The following is a 20,022-nucleotide window of genomic DNA, read 5'->3' as shown; positions in this document are numbered from 1 at the left end:
CGAAATGCCTTTTAATGTTGTAGAAAATATTCATGCAGGCAAAGGCAACAACAGCAACAACAACAGTAACAGCAACAACAACAAGCTTGCTGCATTCACATAAAGAAAGGAAAAGAATCTTATAATAAATTCCACTACAGGCAACAAGATGCCAACGATGAGTGGCTCCTTGTATTCGTTTCCATATGTGCAACCGAGTCCTGCTGACTTGTGCCAGGAGTTGCCTGAAGTTGCCTCCATCTTTCTTGCTTTCTTTTGCCAAATTGTTGCATGCAAATGTTGCTAGGGGATCCGACTTTAGTGCAATACAAGTACGTAATATGTGTTGTAGTTTCATTAGGATTACAGTTGTTGCTGTTGCTGTTGTTGTTGCTGTTGCAGCTGCCTTTGCTGCCTGCTTATTGAGTTATGACGCATACGAATTGTGAGTAAAAGTATGAGATGGAAATATAAATTTGCTGCTTATAACAGTCGACAACAGTCGGCAAACAGTCCACAGCTCTATATATATGTACATATGTGTGTTAGTTAAAAAGTCTCTCTGTGTGTGTGTATGTGTGGTATTCGCATTCTTAACAAAAGCTCTGCCTTTGGCTTGGGCATGCGAACGAATCAGAATTGAAAGTTAAACCTACCCCTAGGCGGGTATTGCCTGCCATTGCAGCTGCAGCTGATCCATAAAACTATGTGCATGCAACACAACAACAACAACAGCAACACAAAAGCAATGCTTGAGTGCTACTCCTGAAGAGCAGTTGGCAGAGTGCCTCGGCAACGCAGGGCTTACATCAAATTGTGGCACAGCCGAGTGGATCGACTGACGATGTCAACTCAAGTCAGGCACTTCTGTTCCAGTTGCATTAGCCATGCAGTTCAAGATTTTAACCTCGCCAGTCGTGCTCAAGGTCAAAGATATTGTCACAAATTTGCATTACTTGGCTTAAATATGCAAAAAATAATAATTGCTGAGGCGTTCATTTAATTTATATCAATAGTGGAATATTATGAAACTAATTATTCTAGATTTCTGATACAAATAGTTGTAATTCCATTTACAGCTCAACCAATTGGTTTAAATTATGCTTTAATATAAACTCGTTTTGCGGTTGTTTAATTTTGGTCCTGGTCCAGCCTCCACATCGATTTGAGGCTTCCCTGTACAGCTACCGCTGCTTCTGCTGTTGGTGGCATGCTGAATACGGTTGTCGTTGTTGCTGCTGTTGCATTTTACATTTTTACTTCGTTAACTTGATTTCCGCTCGCAAACGAATGCAGCTATCGAAAAAGTTGACAGCTTGAAGCGGCTGAAAGGCCTCGCCACTCAGCGAGCTCAACTTTAAGTTTTAGTTTTTCTCTGCATTTATTTTTCGTTTGTGGATGGCGCTTTAAATATTTACGCTGTCTAAATATTTTTTGTGTTTGCCAAGGGGCGAGGGCGAGGGTGAGGGTGACAGCAGTCGCTTGTAAAGCGTAAAAAATATGCGAAATTCAATTTACGCCAAACAAAATCATAATCCATCTATCATTCATCAACTGCAGCGAACACTTGGCGCAAATGTCTGCGGCAAACGGAAGGAAATTCATAGATACGCGAGCTACACACACACACACACACACACACACACACACACACTCAAACTCGCGCACACACACAATTTACTGTCTGGGTATGTGTGCGCGCTCTCATGCCAGGGCTTTTCTTTATTTCTTTTTACATATTTTGTTACGCTTGTAAAGCTCAAATCCCCAGCGTATAAGCATTTCTACTTCAGCTGCTCAGTTTAGCGCCGCCTCATCCCGTATCCTACGCCTCGTACCGTACCCTCACACCCACTACCATACCCGTACCCATGCCCGCACCCGTGCCCTATTTCGGCCTCGCCGTGGCGCCTCTGTTTGCCTTTGTTGCGTGCGCAAAACCAAAAAATGACAAAATGCGTGGCCTGGCAGCTGCCTGATAAGGCGCCAGCTCTTCTAACTATTGATGGGCCTGACTGCTCCTTATAGCTGCGTCGGCTGCGCAACTTCAGCTTCAGCTCCACAGCAGAAGCGGCAACAACAGCGACTGTGGCAACGAATGGTCGCCAGCTTGGTTCCAAAACCGTGGTGGATTTCTGTCGGAGGGGTAGCGCATCCAACGCACCACGCAGCACGCACCACGCATCACGCACCACACACATACCACGCACTGCGCTTTCCATGGAGACGGTTGTGGCTTCAAAGCCTGGAAGCGTGCTGCAGTTTTTTGCTTAGCATCGCGCAGGAGAAATGCCCACCTGAGGGGGTTGCTGCCACTCGGCCAGAGAGCGCGCAGAGGCGGCAAGTGCGCCTGCGCAAAACTCAAACTCAAACTTCATGGCCGTCGCTGCCGGCAGCGCAGCACTTGACGGCCACTCGGGGGTGGCAGCTCGACTGCTTGGCTGCTTCCAGCGGCAACGACGTCGTCGTCGTCGTCCACGCTGAAAACAAATGGCAAGCAGCATTGCTGTGGGCAGTATTAGTTGGGCCTTGCGCCCGGCTGGTGCGTCCTATCCTGTCCTGGCTTGGTCCGGCTCAGGCAGCGATTGAGACTTGGTCTCGAAGCGAATTCAGTTACGGAACACTTGAAGACATTCGCTTGAAGTTTGGCGGCTTTGTGTCTGCGATGTGAATTGGTTCGAATCTCTTCTGTGGCGGCGACGTCGCTGCCGACGACGGCGTCTGCTCCATGAACGCCTGCTTCTTACGCGATTACTCCAATTCCAATCCGTGTGTGTGCGATAAGAAAGCGAAACGCGACGAGACGCCAACTGAACTCAACTGAACTGAGCGCCAAAGTGGTTTTTGGAGTCGAATTCGCAATCATTTCTTAATGCGACGCGTATCGGTTCGGTTGTGTGCGTTCTTAAGAAAGTTACTGCTGCTATCCTTAATAGTACATTAATGTCAAGAAACCAAAACTGTGATTCACCTGTGAGCCTTTACAGCATAAACAGTTTAGGAAATAGAAAAAAGTACAATTACAATTAAACAAATAATTTTCAAATTTTAGAAACCTTTCTGGTTTGAAATGAATCTAGTTGCGATCATGTTTGTTATTAAACACTTACTTCTTTATCAGGTAAGTGTATTTTGTGGTGAAAGAACAAAGTGAATAAACATTAATCCAAGCTGTCAATTACAGTTTTTCTGTACTAGTCAATAAATTATTTAAATTCTGTTGATATTTATTATTTTTAATACATAAATTATTTTCAAATCAGCTTGATAAGCAATTTTTCGATGTTTGTGCACATTTCGGTATCAAGAGCTTAAAAAGTTTATAAAACTTTCAACTTAGTGATTTTATAAAATAAAAGACCTATTTTTCTACAAAACTTAAACGAAATTTTGATATTTTATATATCTTGAAGAAAATAAAATAAATGCAAACATTTATTAATTTAAAAAATATGAAAGAGTACAACAACAAAATTTGTTTAATTATGCAATTAATATTATTATTTTCCACTAACACGATAAATCAGATCAAATTGAAATTTTTCAAAATGCTTATTTAGTATAAATAATTATCTGCTTTATAAAAAACCTTTCATTAAAAAGTGCATTCTATTTTTGAAGCTCTGAACTGCTTTTAGGTCCATATTAGACTCGATTCTTTACACAAATTTCTTTTTAAAATTGATAAATGAGCTTATATCACTTTCACAAACTTCACGCAACTCAAGCTTTTTAATTAAGTTACATTATGAGTTCATTATATGAGAAATTTTAATATTCAGTTAGTTAAGAGTTTAAGCGAAACTCAACCGCACCCATCGAAGGAACACAGCGAAATAACTTCACATCGAACACTTTCGAAAAAAAAACTGAGGAACACAACAAAAAAGCAAAACATGTTGAAGCATTTTGGCCTACATTTGAGCGGGCGAACGAGAGCAAAAAGGACTCTCGCAGCCGGTAAAATAATTGCATAAATTAAAATCTTAATTATGTGAAGCCAGCGCTCGGTGCTCCCAGCAGAGGCACAGGCAGAGCCAGAGTCAGTGGCAGCAGCAGAGGCCAAGCCTCTGAATGAGATGGCAGAACAAAGCACAAGAGAGACAGATAGAATGAGAGCTCTCTCTCGTGTGATGAGCTGTGACGTCACCAAATGAGCGCGGTACAGAATGAAAAATGAAACACGAAAATTAAACAAGAGGAGAAATTTGTTGCGGAAATGGAAGCAAAGCAAATTCATGAGAATACGCGACGGCAAAATTAATGAGCGCCGTCTGTAACAGGAGCAGCCAGGACCACAACGCAAAGCGAAGCGAAGGACGACGACGCGCGCTCATTAGGCAGCACGAAAAGCACAGAGGGCAAACGAAAAAAAAATGCGATAACGCTGCCGTCGTCCTTGGCCGTGATTTGGCTGCCGGCCTCGCTCGCTCTGCCCAGCCTCGCTCGGCGTTCATTAACATAATTTTAATTTGGGTTAGTGAGACAGTTCGTTGAACCTGGCGCTGGCAGCGGCAACAAGGATGCGCGCAGAGGCAAAGCCGGCTGCCAGAGAGCGTCAGAATTTCTCGTTTCAGCCTGGACATTTTTCGCATTCTATTATGTAGTTTTTATTTTCTCTACTGGCCGTGATTTGTTTAATTTTATGCTAATGAGCCACGGCTGGGTCACGGCTTACCCCTGGCTGTCTAACTACCCCTTTCACTTTCTATACACTCTCATTTTTTTCTTCTATTTTTTTTCGTGAGCTATTCTTATGCAAATGAGCTTTCTGTCTACCTGAGTGGAATAGGAGTCTGATTAATATATGTGCATATATGGCTCTCGGCTCGTTGTGCAGCTGCTGGCTTTGAGTTGGGTTTGCGATTTAATTGCAAAGAGTTGCAGCTAATTTGCATAAATTGTTTCGCATTTTTGGCAAACCCTATGCAAATTCAAGTGCGTTATTTGCAAATCGTGTTCTCCGAGCGACTCTGCTGTCAATTATCGATTCAGACTTTCGAGCAGTTGAGTGAGGTACTACACGTATCCGCTGGCAATTATGGACTTAGTAGCTGAGCATAGACGCACAGTTTGCCAACAAGTCCATAAGGATAGGGGGATTTATAATGGTAAATATAGCTCGTAAAAAGGGAAGTACATTGTGCTTGGGAGCTACGCAGGAAAAAATATTTATCTTTGAAAATTCGTAGTAAAGTGAAGTTTGCCGTACATAAATGTTCATATATTCTAACATTTTTCAGTTTATCTTCATATATTGTATTTTTCACTCGAATATATGAATATAATATGAATATGAGAGGAACGTGACTATAATAGATTATCAACGGCAAATAACATATACCTAGTTCTTCTTTAATTACAAGTTTGAAATCTAAATACAATTCAGCTAAAATGTAATCAAACAAATTTTTTTTTTAATCAGTACCTTAGCTTGATATTAAAATATAATAAAATGCAATCAATATATGAATACATACAATTAATTTTGTATTTATTCTGCAAATATAAGGAAAATCAATATAGTCTGATCCATATTTGTGAAATACATCTACCCTGTTTTTCTCGTTTCTCTGGTATTCCCTGATTCCCTCTTTGTGTATTGCCATCAATCTGCACTTAAGCCGTTTTAGATATGCGATGCAGAGCCATTTATGGCAGCCATAGTTCAATCTAAAACGTTTCAACCCGCTAACTAAAGGCGGAATTGCCGCCCACAAACTCCCCCTATCGACCATTTTCTTCTGGCTTTCGCAAATTTGTTGCTTACACCCGCACACACACGCAGATAAACAGATACACACACACGCACGCACGCACACGCTCACAATTTAACGTTTTTCTTGTAGAAGAGACATAAGCAAATGTTTGATGGTTGCTGTACAAATACAAACAGCAACCACACAAGCACATACGCACACGCACACTCGAAGACACACATGTCTATAGATACACACACACACATGGCGGGGGTGATTGCGTTGGCGAACAAAGCAAAAATCGACGACGACAACGACGGCAACAAAATATAAAAAGAGGAAAACTGCGACAAAAGCGTGGAGCACACATGAAAATCCGAGAGTGGTTCGTTTGAGCTGGGTGGCTGGGTGGTTGGATGGGTCTGCATTTCATATTGGCATGTGCAAAAATCCAAATATTCTATATACTTGCCACTCCCTCTCTATCGCTGAATCGCTCTATCACTCTGTCTGTCTCTGGCTGTGGCTGTCTCTATCTGGGTCTGTCCCAGCTCCTTTGCCATCTCTGTCTGCGCGACTGCTTTGTGTTAGCGTAATCCTTTTTAGCAGGCAAACGAAAAATACGACTACATATCAGAATGTAGAAAATGCCTGACAGGATTGCCAAATACTCCACTTGCCACACGCCCGCATCCTGTGCAGGATTCCGTATCTTCTTTGGGCTGTCGCGCATCTTGAAGTGAATTGAATTTATATCTATGCATACACGAGTTCCTCTCGTCTCTCCCTCCCCCTCTTACTCTCCCTCACACTCTCTCCATCTCTATGCCTGCCTGTCCTTGCAAAAGTCAAACAGCAGTTATGACTGCTCGGCTGTCTATGCTCCGACATCCAGCACGGAGAGCATTCGATATTCGGCTATCTGCATCTCTCGGTTGCTATCTGCTGCGTTTGTATTTGCATAGATTTCGTTGCTGTTTTCCTTTGTCAGGTGCGCCGCCAAAACCAATTTTCAAATATTTTCACTTCGGTTTTCTTGCCAACTGTCTGACTGCTGCTGTCAGTTGCTGTCAGGCTACTCAAAGGCGAAAGGCTGTTTACTCAAATATAGGTACACACACACACACACACACACACACACACATACACAGCCACGCACAGACACACACACACAGAAAGTCAACAATGCAATCAATTTGCTTATTAGAGAGAACGGTAGAAAGTAAAATTTTATTTTCGCAAATCCTTTAACAAGGCAGACTGGAAACAGGCTGCGCAATCCGTCGTCCTGCCGATTATGCAAATTAACAGGGTATCCTTTTTTGCATGCTGCACGCTACTCTCCTCAGTTCGATCGAGTTTTGTGCGCTCTCGCATGTGTTCGATCGCAAAAATTTGCATAAATTTTTGCTATCGTCAGTCAGCCTGTTCGACTGTCAGAGGACACCCTGGGCCACAGCTTTACTGTCACCTACGAACAAATTTTTATTAGTTTTGCACTCGACTCTGTGCGTGTTTCGCACTGCTCTCAAATATGCAAATTAGCTTCAAATTGTGTTTTGCGCTTTATTGAAAGGCAGCCAGCGAACGAGCACTCCACGAACCAATCCAAGCCAGACCAGCCCAGCCCAGCCCAGCCCAACCCCGCTTCAGGGTTTTTTTTCTGTAGGGTTGACGGCCGAGGGTTGCAGCGCCAGAGCTTGATAAGCAAATTGTGTTTGCGAAAAATTGTTATCGATTTTATTTTGAGGTTCGGGAGGAACATTTCACATTTTGCGAGTGCGTGAAGTAAAGTCAGTCCACATCAAATCGAAAGATATTTGACTGCTTTAAGGACCCGCCGTCATAAAATATATTTATAATCTGTGTAGCTGAGCATTTGGCAACTTTTAAATTGCATTCTTTGATGTTCGCCGCTGCGGCAGCCGCAGAACTCTTTGGGCGAAGAGTCTCGGCTGTAATTGGCTTTTATCTGCACGCTTTGCGTTTCATTTTGAAACTAAACACAACAATCAGTTGCTGTTGAGCAAATTTTCAATTTCCTAGTGAGCAAAGGAACTACAGCAGAAAGTTTCCATTTCTCTGGACGCCATAAAGGCACAGTCTCTGCCTCTGCCTTTGGGTTCTCCTTCACTCTCAGCTCTGCATTCGCGAATCAGCGAAATAAAATGTAAAATATTAAGCATAAAATATGTAACCCATTTCAAAGAGCGCGGCCAAGCAGCAATCAGAGGCGAGCAGGAAGGCAGACGGAGTTCGTGCAGGCACAACAAGATCCTTTGCTACTACTCCTGCTGCTGCTCCTGCTTCTGCTGTTGATGCCAAATCTAGAGGCACATTTTGGCAGATTTACTGCATATTGGCCCGGCGTCAAAAGCAGCCAAGTCTCGACAGTCTCGCCTGACCTCCCGACCCAAGCGCCATTCCCATGTCCATTGCCACGAGTTGCAAACCATTCAGTGTTCTTTATTCTTTCTTTTTGGCTCCTGCTCCTGGCAGTTGCCACTTGCCAGCTTCCAGTTGCCAGTTGGCAGCTGGCAGCTGAAAGTCAGCTACTGTCGCCCGCGAATGCGAGCGCCGTGAATTTATTTCCATCATTAGTTGCGGCACTTGAAGCCGAACATAAATGTGATTTATACAGCTCTTTGCGGCTACTGTCCAGCCATTAATATCCACGCACTGCAAATCGAAAAAATGAACAACTGCCAATGCTAGCTCTATATAGATGTATATCTATCTTGTATGTGTTTGCGTATACGCAAGACTCTTTCTTGTATATAGCTTGCGCATGCTGAATCGACGCTCCCACATCATCGAATATGCATTATTTAGACATTAGCATAATTTACTCTGCGCGCATCGCAACTTGGGAGCTCATCTCTCTCCATTTATAAGAATCCTCCCACCCAAGCAGCCCCAGCAACGCCAGCAGCGCCAGCAGCTCCGTCAGTCCCATCAAGTCTCGGCTGTCATTGGCACTGGCAGCTATTTTCGCTTTGCCATTTGCCTTGTAACAAATGGGATTCCATCATAATAATGTCTTCCTCGGCGGAGTCTACAATCTAAATACTAGTATACACTCCTATATATACATGTACATATACCACAATGTATGTGTGTCTATCTGTGCGTGTATCCTGTGACAAATACGTCGGGATTCGCAATTGCGAATATTTCAAACTCAAACTCAAACACACGATGTCAAAGTCTCTGCTTAAGCTTTAAGTGGGAGGTTTTCATTTTTTACCCAAGTTTTTTGTACAATTTGGTTGGGTTTTTCGGGGATTTGCCAGCCAGCCAGCATCGCAACGAACTCTGCCAAATTGATGACTATAGTGCGTGCTGCCATTTGCATGACAGTTGCCAAAAGCGACCACTGCAGCCAGTCCATCAATTCTGTCCCTCTGCCCTCTGTCCGTCCGTCGTTCTGTCTGTCTGTCTGTATCTAGCTGGACAAATGATTTTATATTAGATGCATGAATAAAGTGCGAATCCTAGTCGAGTGCACGGTAATTAAAACTAAAATATTAAGTATACGCCTCGTTGAGTCAACTAAATACATGCTTCGCTCGCTCTTCGAATCGCACATGCTAATTGACTCACGCCTTTGGGCTATTGTTCGGATCACGCCCACTCCTACCGCCACATCTAATTGTCAGTCACGCAAATGACGGAATTTCAATGCCACCATCAGTCGGAATCTCCGCCACAGAAAAAGTCGCAAAGCCGGTAAAGTTCTTGACCTAGAAACAATGGCAGGCAAGCAGGCAACTGATGACGACATAAACCACGGCAACCAGCAGCAGCAGCAGCAGCAGTAGCGGGGAAAACGGGGAGAGAACAAGGAAGAGAAAAAGCCATCGACGACGTCACCAAATTGCCAGCAGGAAAACCAGACGAAGGCAAAAAAAAAAAAAAAACGAACGAACCGTAGACCAGACAAAAATTTAAATTAAAACAAGGACACAAAAAATAAACACCACAGCCCGCATAAATGAGCGGCAGAGGGAGTCAGCAAGAGCGAGAGCCAAAGAGTGTGCGAAGGAGACAGAGCAAGGCATGGCCCGCAGCTGTGTGGCAACAGCAGCAGCCGAAACACTGAAACTGGGTTAATAAGCAAACGAGCCAAATGATAATGATGATGATAATGACGATGCTGACGTAGGCGGCGAGAAAGTGCATAATCAAGAAGAGCTGCTCTCCCGACTGCCGGCTGGCCTTCTCTTCGCTTGCTCCTGCTCCTGCTCCAGCTCCTGCTCTTGCTTGTGGGTGTGAAAAACGCAAACTTTACTCATTTTCATTTAGTCCTGTGGGCCGGCAAAGTTGAGAGTGCAGGCAGCCCAATGCTTGGTGTCATTGCTTCTCTCTCTATCACTATCTCGCTCTCTCAGTATCTCTCTCGGTTTCTCTGTGTGTGTGCTTGTGCAACGACTCCTTGCCGTTTTTAATTTCATTGCAAGAAAATGAACGAACAGCGCGCCAAGGACGAAGGAGCAGACTTGACTTGGCTTGCCACAGCGGCGAGTCAGCAAGATACTGCCTGGCACAGTCTGTGCGCCAAGTCAAGGCACACGCCCACCCATGCCTCGTGACCCGCGCCCCTGTGGCTGCCACAGCCCCTACGTCGAGCCACCCGCCACGCCGGCTAAATTAGCTGCAGCAGCCGCGCGACATTAAAAAGTTTGCCGGCTGCGTCGACGTCGTCGAGGTTGAGTAAAATAAAAGGAAAGCGCGAGGGAAAGCAATAGAAAAATTTGCTGCGAAAAGTGAAATTAAAATGCGGCAGGCAATGGCAAGAGCTGTTGAGGGAAAATAAAAGGAAAATCGCTGGAAAATAAAACGTTAAAATACTGAGAAATAGCAGTCGAATAAAAGGAGCAAAGCAAAGCAGGAAACATTGTAAATATGAAAACAAAAATTATTGTAAACTGATTTTATATTTTATTATTATTAGTATTAATATTATTATTATTATTTTTTTTTATTATTATTATCATTATTATTATTGTTATATATTTTGAATTCAGTGTGAAATGACAATCAATGAACTCTACTACATTATCTACTACTACATTATCTTCGCACAAATTTCAGCTGAACAATTAATCAATAATTTAATAATACACAATATTTATTTCCTTTTTGCAGCTAATTGGCTCAGACAACATGGCAAGTCGCTCGTCCAGTTGGCAGTGCCTCGATGACGCGAGCGGACAGCTTTTTCCTGGTGTCAGAGCGTCAAACTAGTTTCTATATATTAATTTGGCCAACATCAAACGTAAATTGATTAAGGCCATTAGGCAGAGTCTGCGATGGGGTGAGACGCGCTGGACAGCCGGACGCAAGGCAAAAACAAAAACGAAAATCTTTTGCACACCAAACAAATGACGACAATTAAATGTACTGTTAGCTGATGGCCAGATAATCACGATGTTTTGCAAATGGGCATAAGAAAAATAGTTATTTTAGTTCTTAGCTAACTGGATAACTGCCGCAATTATGATAGCCAAGGTTCCAGGTCCGGCCGAGCTGCCAGCGCCAATCAGCTGTAAGTAAAATAATACCTATGCAAACGATATATTAAAAGATCAAATAGCCAATTCGATAAGTGAGAGAACAGCTCTTATATGGCAATTAAAATATTCAGTCATTCGAAATAGACTAAGCCATCTGGAATCGGACTCTGTAGCGCACTCAGTGGCAGCCAATGCTCGAGTACAGTATTTATTGAAGCATGCGAAAGGGTAGCACGAAAGACACTTGGTAATTAAACAGGTTTTAAATTAACATAAAATAAAATTAAATAAATAAAAGCGCTGGGTTCGGAACTGAGTGCCAGGCTGTCAGTTAGCCAGCTTGCCAGGTTGGCTCAGCTATCCAGGTTGCTAAGTTGCCTGTAAACATGTTTCAACGCCGCGCAAAATTAGCAACTTGTAGCCGAGTGTCTCTGTCTGAGTGTGTATGCGCGTGTGCGTGTGTGTGTGTGACTGTGCAACATGTTGCCTGGCAGAATGCCGACGCTTATAGATAAATTTCTGTCAAAATTGCTGATTGACTTCATTAATAACCACGCGCCAAGACGCCAGCCGCAGTCAAAGTTTCATTCGTAGCCGCTGCCGCTGCCGCTGCCAGCTGACAACTCAACAAGGCAGCTGCTGAAAAGCAAGCAGCTCGACGCAGGGGGAGGGATGCGAGGAAAGCGTGGGCAAATTAATAGCAAACTTGTAGCTGACTGCTTGTAACCTGTTGGGAGGGTCCGCACGGTACCTGTATCTGCATCTGCATCTGCATCACCATCGAATTTAGCATCGACATCAGCATCGGCATCTGCATCAGTATCTGAATGCGGTGGCACGATTGATAAGTTGCTTGCTGCGTGGCCATGTTCAATGTCCAAATGCTGGCACAACATGTTCTGGAACTGGTCACACAAACACACGCTTACCTACACAGATCTACCCTCTACCCACCGCAGCAGCAGCCAAAGAAATCAGTGCGAAAATTTATGTTGGTCCGCTGGAATTTTAATGTGCGTTGCCTGCCAATGAGGAAGCGATTTTGCATGCACAGCATTTGGCCATCGTCGTTGCCGTTAAATGCCGTTTAATTGCGTTACAAAAACCGTTTGCTTTTAATTGGTCAACTTTTGGTACGCGACGGCTCGCGCTTTAGCTCCGTTCGAATTATAAATGCCAAGCAGATAGCTCAATAAATGTACAGATTAGTTACAGACGCAATCAATCAGCATCAAACGATCGCCGCGCCAAATTGTCGGTCGCAAAAGAGAAAAAAGCAAGAGAAGGAAAAGAGGAAGAAGAAAAAATTACAAATCTTTGACTTGATAATACACACTACACGCGAATGCGCCAAGCCTGCAGATCAATCCATTCTATTCAACAAATTATACTCACAAATTGTGAATCCCAATGACACTGGCTGAAACAGGAAAATAAAAAATATGAGATAGAGACTTTTCTTACTGGGAGAATCGTATGCATTTTTTGTTATCTTTATTATCTCTTTAGATGTGCATTGTTAGCCTCTCTGAGCTTCAAGTTTACTAAGGGATATTTCTTAATATCCATGAGAATTAAGGCAAGCTTTAGGCGGTTTCCTGTTTCCTTTGAAGCCTAGGATAACGGATCATTTCTTCGACAACACTTGTCCTTCTACAAAGCTGAATGCAATTAATACCCAAATGAAAATCGGGTTGAAGTCCGCTCATCAATCTCTTGCGTCATGCTCTTGCTACTATTGCAAGAGCTTCTCGCTTGTTCTGTTGAATTATCTGATGGTTTTTGAAGTCTTACTTTCAGTTAGTATCATTGCAGCTAACATGCATCGCGTGAGTGTGCGTGTGTATCTGTTTATGTGGGCTCGTAATTTGGTTGCCTTTTACAAAAGACATTTGACGTGACTAGCAACGGCCGGCAGCAGCAGCAATCGCCGGCGGACAACGGGCAGCCGACAGACTTTGTTGACAACGGACATGGCACATGGAAAACGGACAGCCTTCTCGTCGCTTTCAGACGCAGTCGCAGTCATTCACGTCCGACAGTTGGCAGACCGTTGATCATCATCGTATGTGCTATGCATTTTTTACGAGACACAAGATGACGCCGTAGCCGTCGCCATAGCCATAGCAATAGCCATGCTGTGACAGTGTTGAACGCCAACTGTGAGCTACATAAATTTGTTGTGCTGGCCGGCGAAAGGCAGAAATTAAAATGCGCTTATAAAGCAATAAAATTGAACATAATAATAATAACAAATAATGACCACATAATGAAATGAGATGTGCGACACGAAATCCTAGAAAGATACACATACAGATACAGATACAGATACAGATACAGATACAGATACAGATACAGATACAGATACAGATACAGATACAGATACAGATACAGATACAGATACAGATACAGATACAGATACAGATACAGATACAGATACAGATACAGATACAGATACAGATACAGATACAGATACAGATACAGATACAGATACAGATACAGATACAGATACAGATACAGATACAGATACAGATACAGATACAGATACAGATACAGATACAGATACAGATACAGATACAGATACAGATACAGATACAGATACAGATACAGATACAGATACAGATACAGATACAGATACAGATACAGATACAGATACAGATACAGATACAGATACAGATACAGATACAGATACAGATACAGATACAGATACAGATACAGATACAGATACAGATACAGATACAGATACAGATACAGATACAGATACAGATACAGATACAGATACAGATACAGATACAGATACAGATACAGATACAGATAAGATACAGATACAGATACAGATACAGATACAGATACAGATACAGATACAGATACAGATACAGATACAGATACAGATACAGATACAGATACAGATACAGATACAGATTCAGATTCAGATTCAGATACAGATACAGATACAGATGTATCTATTAGATACAATAGCTATTGTCATTTCATACGAGGTACCGAGAAAATGTATAAGCTACAAATGTATCTCAAGAATCGGAACCTAGGATCGACGTGCTGTTTAATTGGCTAGCAGGGGCTAGGCGCTATGCCAACACTGAGCTCAGCCACCAAGAAATGTTTCAGATGCAGATTGGACTGCAAGTAGAGGGCAGAGCAGTCGTATCTCACAAGTTGACTGCGCGCGCTGTCAACGGCAATTTGCCATAGCATAAAACCACACGTTTACACAGAAAGCACCTGGTATACATTCAGGTAACCGAGCGCAGCAGGTGAGCTGCCCACTCGTCATAGTCGGGCCTCGAGTTTTACGATATGCCACGCTTGGCAAATGTCTGGCGCCGGGTCGAGTGCGAATCAAGCACACTTTGTATGGCAGAGAGCAGCCTTTCTAAATGCTGATGATTTTGATCGAATCGTGTAACAGCTTTTTACGCACGTCGCTAATGCGACTCTTTCCACATAAGCACGGGTAATGGCCGACAGGTAACGAAAAGAAAAGCAAAATACAACTGCAATTAAATAATGTAAACATGAAATATTTCTCTCTTCTTTTCTAGCGGGCGGCCGACGCCGAAACCCAAACCAAAGATCAAAACGAAAACTCCATCAAAATTTCGAGGCACGTTTCGCCATCAAGGGGCGTTGCACATTTGCTGCTCGCTGGGCGTGGCTGTGCAACAGGCAGCATAACAAACTTTTGATACGTTTTCATTTAGCCAACTTAATTAATTTTTTCAGCGCTTAAAGCCCGCTCGCCGCGCCTTCGGACTTTCCGCTGTGTCTGCAATTTGGCATTTTAATTAATTCTTTCTAAGTGAAAGATCCGTCTTGCTGGCTAGCTGTCTGACTGTTCGTCGACTGTCTGTCGCTTAGTCCGTCAAAGTGAAATAGGTCGGGCTGTCAGCTAGAGCTTCACATGCGAAATTGAGTTTTCTGAAAGTCGAACGGCTCAGCCAGAATCCTGCTGTCACCGTTACAATAAGCACAAATGCGACAAACTGCTCATAAAGCAGCCAGCTGATCAGGTTGCCCATTAGGCAGCCGAAACGTCAACACTTAACGGTCAGCGATAAGAGCTCAGGATTGGCAGTTGGTCAGACATTCAGCCGGTAAGTCAGGCATTCATTGTTGTCGAAAGCTCCTCTCACATATCTTGCAGTTGTATCGCAGCGTGCATTGAGTGGATTTATGTGCGAATTTCGTTTGTTTGCCTTTTGCATGGCGCTTTGTATGCGCAAACTGTCAATCAAAGACCGTCTCTCAATGGCCGAGGACTGAGGACTGAGCACTGCCGTCTGCCTGATGCTAATCAGCGCACTGACCGCCAGTTTATGTACTGAGCGCGCAGTTGGCTACCGGCCACAAGTTATGGCGCCATTATCAGACGCTGCAGTGAGCAGCTGCAGCTCAGGATGCAGAGTGCAGAATCCAGAATGCAGAATGCAGAAGCATTTGCTGCCTCTCGTGACATGTCACACAAATGTCAGCAATTGGCAGCCAGTGCTGAAAACATATTGCAAATATCTAGCCAAGGCACAGCAAGCGACCGACCACAATTGACTCACTCCTAGACAAGAGAAACATTTGCCAAAGCCAAAAAGCCAGCAGCAGTCCCAACGGCGGCAGCAGCAAACCAAATGCAAATCTAGCTGGCTGTGTGGCTAACACTCGAACGGCGAACGAACGAACGAATGTATCTAACGCAGTGTTGTCGCCGAAGTAACTTGGCAATCAAATGCATTTATTTTGCATATAATTGAAATGATAATTTCGTGTGCAGCCAAGTGATTTCGTCGTTGCTGTTGTTGCTGCTGTGGGCGTTACTGTTGCCTTTTCAAAATGTCAACTTGTGCTGCAGTGTCAGATAAATCAATCAAGTTGATTAGTTTTTTGTGTTGCAGCGGGTAATTAGCGAGGGCCGGCTTGGGCGGGTGTGACTTGATCTATAAGTCAGTAACTGTCTCTCACACTGTCAGTCAGTCCGTCCGTCCGCCAGCCTCTTTGTCGAGCGGGTGGAAAATTATTGAGATAATTCAAGGTTAGAAATCAAAGCACTTGCAATTGCTTTAATTTAACGTGTTGACGGCCATTCGAGTTGGCAATTTGCTAAGGGCTTTGCATACAACCAGTTTGCGAATGCGCGAACAAAATTTATAATGGTCTAAAGCTCTTAAGTTTTTTCCTCCCCTTCTAATTCTGCATCAGCTTAAAAATAATGTATCCGCATTTATGGCTAATGTGCATAAGGCACGAGTGTGTAACTCTCTCATTCTCTTTCTTTCTATCATCCCTCTCATTCTCTCTCTTTTCGCACTCTTTTAGCTTAAGGCTAATGTGCAAGCATAAAATTTTAAGACCAGACCCAAAAACATACACTCAAATATACACACGTACATATGTGTATCTATATGTATGTAAGCTACTGTATCTTTGTTTATCGTGCTATTATTATTATTATTACAAATTTTTTCGAGTGCCCAGACAGTCAGACGACATTGGCGAACACTGAAGTCAAAGCTGGAGCCAATATCTGGGGAAAAAAAGTCTATAATCCGTTTATGGCTTTAATTGCAGCTTAAAATTGACAACTCAAACAGCGAGTGGGCGGAAGCGAGCGATGCTTTGCCTCGCCGGTTGGGTAAGTAGACATGTGGCCAAGTGAAACAGAGATTATAAAGATAACGAAGTCTATATACCATCAGCGAGGTATAGAGTTCCTACGTGCAAATTGCAATAGTCGTAGGAACTTAATACCGTGCTCTTGGAGGGCTGTCGACCAGCAAAACGAAATGAAGTGAACAATATAAATAACTTAAAAATTTACGTTTTCATTGTAAATATGAACAATTGTTAATTTCTAATTTTTAAAAGTATCAATTTATATGTGTAATAAAACCATATATATATATATATATATATATATATATATATATATATATATATATATATATATATATATATATATATATATATATACCATATGAATATTTCCATACCTTCAAAGGGCTCAGCAAAATCATTCAGGTTTCTTATTTCTATACCCTGAACCCATTGAAAATGGGAAATCAGGGTATAATGTTTTTGTGTAAAAGTATGTAACAGGCAGAAGGAATCATCGCAGACCCCATAAAGTATATATATTCTTGATCAGCACGACGAGCTGAGTCGATATAGCCCTGTCTCAGAAGATATAAGAGTTAGAGAGCTGAAATTTTGTGTGCATACTCGTGTATACCATACGCATATATATATATATATATATATATATATATATATATATATATATATGTACGTGGAAGTACACTTGGACGTCTCATCGAATCATTCTCTGTTTGTATATACATACATACCCATTATATACATAGCAAACAACACTCGTACACACATACATACACGTGAACTCTGCTTACTGCGCAGTTTGAGCTGGAATATAAAAGGTATCGGAATTTATTTACTCAAATTTGGTTGTTCTCGTTTTACATTCTTAATGACAATTATTATTTTGACATTGATATGTAAGTATATCTTTTAATATAAACAAGTAAGAAGACTCTAGTCGAGACTGCTCGACTAGGAGATACCCTGAACCCTCCATACTGATATTCTTATTATTCTGCACTTCTTTTATGCACGCACACATGCATTTACATGCATCCACCCTCACGCGTCCGCTCTCTGCTAACTGCGCAGTAAGCAGCGACTGCGCTTGGGCTGCGCTGCAGTGTGGACAATAGTATGAGAATTTACTTGGTGAATAACTTCTTTTGTAAACACACGATCTTAATGAAATTTTCAGGGCGTAATTATATGGTCAAAATGTGTGTACATTCCAAAGCACAAGTCTCTAGTACTTGAAATACGTTTTTTACAAATTGGGGGCGAAGGGGGCATGGTATCCAAAATCTGTTGATTACAAAATGTTTGTATTCATCATATATATATACACAGTAAATCTGAAGTCTCAATGTCTAATAGTATTCCAATGAGGCTCAAAAAACAAAATCAATTTTTTGATTATTCTCGATAAAAAAGTTATCGGATGAGTTATCGAAAAAATAAAGCAAACTCGTACTGCGTATGGTATACACGAGTATGCACAAAAAATTTCAGCTCTCTAGCTCTTATATCTTCTGAGATCTCGGCGTTCATACGGACAGACGGACGGACGGACGGACGGACAGACGGACAGGGTTATATCGATTCAGCTCATCGTGCTGATCAAGAATATATATACTTTGTGGGGTCTGCGATGATTCCTTCTGCCTGTTACATACTTTTACACAAAAACATTATACCCTGATTTCCCATTTTCAATGGGTTCAGGGTATAAAAAGAGAGGGAGCAGTAGTGCTACCTTGACCCACTGAAGATTAAGTTGATTCATTAGACAACTTAAAAAAGATGCCTGTCCAGGTATAGTTCCATCGTCAGCAGACTTCCTACAGCGTGCATATCATGACCTTTATTAGTGGGGGTTGAAAAGTTTATGAATGGGAGACCGCCCATCTGAGAAATCTTCTTCCGATTCGCTTCACAAAATACCCTGCTGAATGTATCTTTACGGCCTCTTCAACTTATATCAATATATAAAATGTATAATAATAATTCATAAAGACAAATGAATCTTAAGCTTTCATTATCTTTCCCAATTCATTCTCAGTTATCATTAGCCATCTTAATAAATTAAGTGGAAACAATCAAAATTATTGAATTGGAGTTCGATATTCAAGAAAGACTAAATATTGGCTATTTTTAATTATTAACAAAATAATATTAAATGTATTTCCCCTAAGTCCTTTTAAAGTTCCTGGAACATTCTTCCCTCCTGCGGCTGATTGATGTAGGATTCTTTTGCAGTTCATTCACCTTGTGCTGCTTCTTAAGGGCTCGCACTTAACCCTTAGATTGTGGGCAACTGAATAAGGCCCATTCAACCCCTTCGCCTTCGACCCGATGCGAGGCGAGGCGACGCGACCCTACTGCCTGTTCGAAGGAGTCCTATCGCATGCTTTTTATCTGCTGGCATTTGCATTGCGGCGCTTAATTGCACTTGGGAAGGATGTGAGATCGAAGGATGCGTGCGTTCACGCACCCGTTACATAATTGATAACGGTTCATTTGGCCGGCAATGCGGATTTGCAGTGCGTATCAACTTGATTAACGGTAAAGTAAGCCAACGGGTTCCATCCGTTAGATGCCAGCCACAAATGAGCCGTTCGATTTTGATGAGTCTTGTGGCAGTGATGCGTTAAGTTATGAATATGCACAGGGTAGCACGAGCCAGGACGTTCGAAAGGGTAGCAAGCTATGATCCTCTACAGTGGATGCAAATGTTACTGTAAACCGATCCTTTTGAAGGAACCAAATTAGATTCGAAATGTTTGTATCAAAATAATTTTATAATTTGTATATTGTTTTTTGTGTCTGTCTTACTATTATTAATAAGACGAAATGCCTTAGATGATTGCCGTCCTCTGTGACGATACATATTTTCTACCTTTCCTCCAGCAGTTCATCTCTTTTTAAGATCAGCTCAGCTCACCATATGAATATTTCCATACCTTCAAAGGGCTCAGCAAAATCATTCAGGTTTCTTATTTTTATACCCTGAACCCATTGAAAATGGGAAATCAGGGTATAATGTTTTTGTGTAAAAGTATGTAACAGGCAGAAGGAATCATCGCAGACCCCATAAAGTATATATATTCTTGATCAGCACGACGAGCTGAGTCGATATAGCTCTGTCCGTCTGTCCGTCCGTCCGTCCGTCCGTCTGTCCGTATGAACGCCGAGATCTCAGAAGATATAAGAGCTAGAGAGCA

The 20,022-nt window shown here is 42.4% G+C and overlaps 1 long non-coding RNA gene across 1 annotated transcript; it reads left to right on the top strand.

Moving 5' to 3' along the window:
• The first annotated feature begins 3,011 nt into the window (after positions 1–3,011).
• Positions 3,012–11,120, top strand: LOC149091517 (uncharacterized). Its single transcript, XR_016196712.1, has 2 exons — positions 3,012–3,100; positions 10,827–11,120. It is a non-coding gene; the product is annotated as an uncharacterized LOC149091517 (long non-coding RNA).
• The last annotated feature ends 8,902 nt before the right edge of the window (positions 11,121–20,022 follow it).

Source organism: Drosophila navojoa, chromosome 4, assembly GCF_054131105.1.
Source record: "Drosophila navojoa isolate 15081-1374.11 chromosome 4, UAZ_NAV_1.0, whole genome shotgun sequence".
NCBI lineage: Eukaryota > Metazoa > Arthropoda > Insecta > Diptera > Drosophilidae > Drosophila > Drosophila navojoa.
Note: the sequence above shows the minus strand (reverse complement) of the source record. Positions and strands in the feature narration are given on the sequence as shown.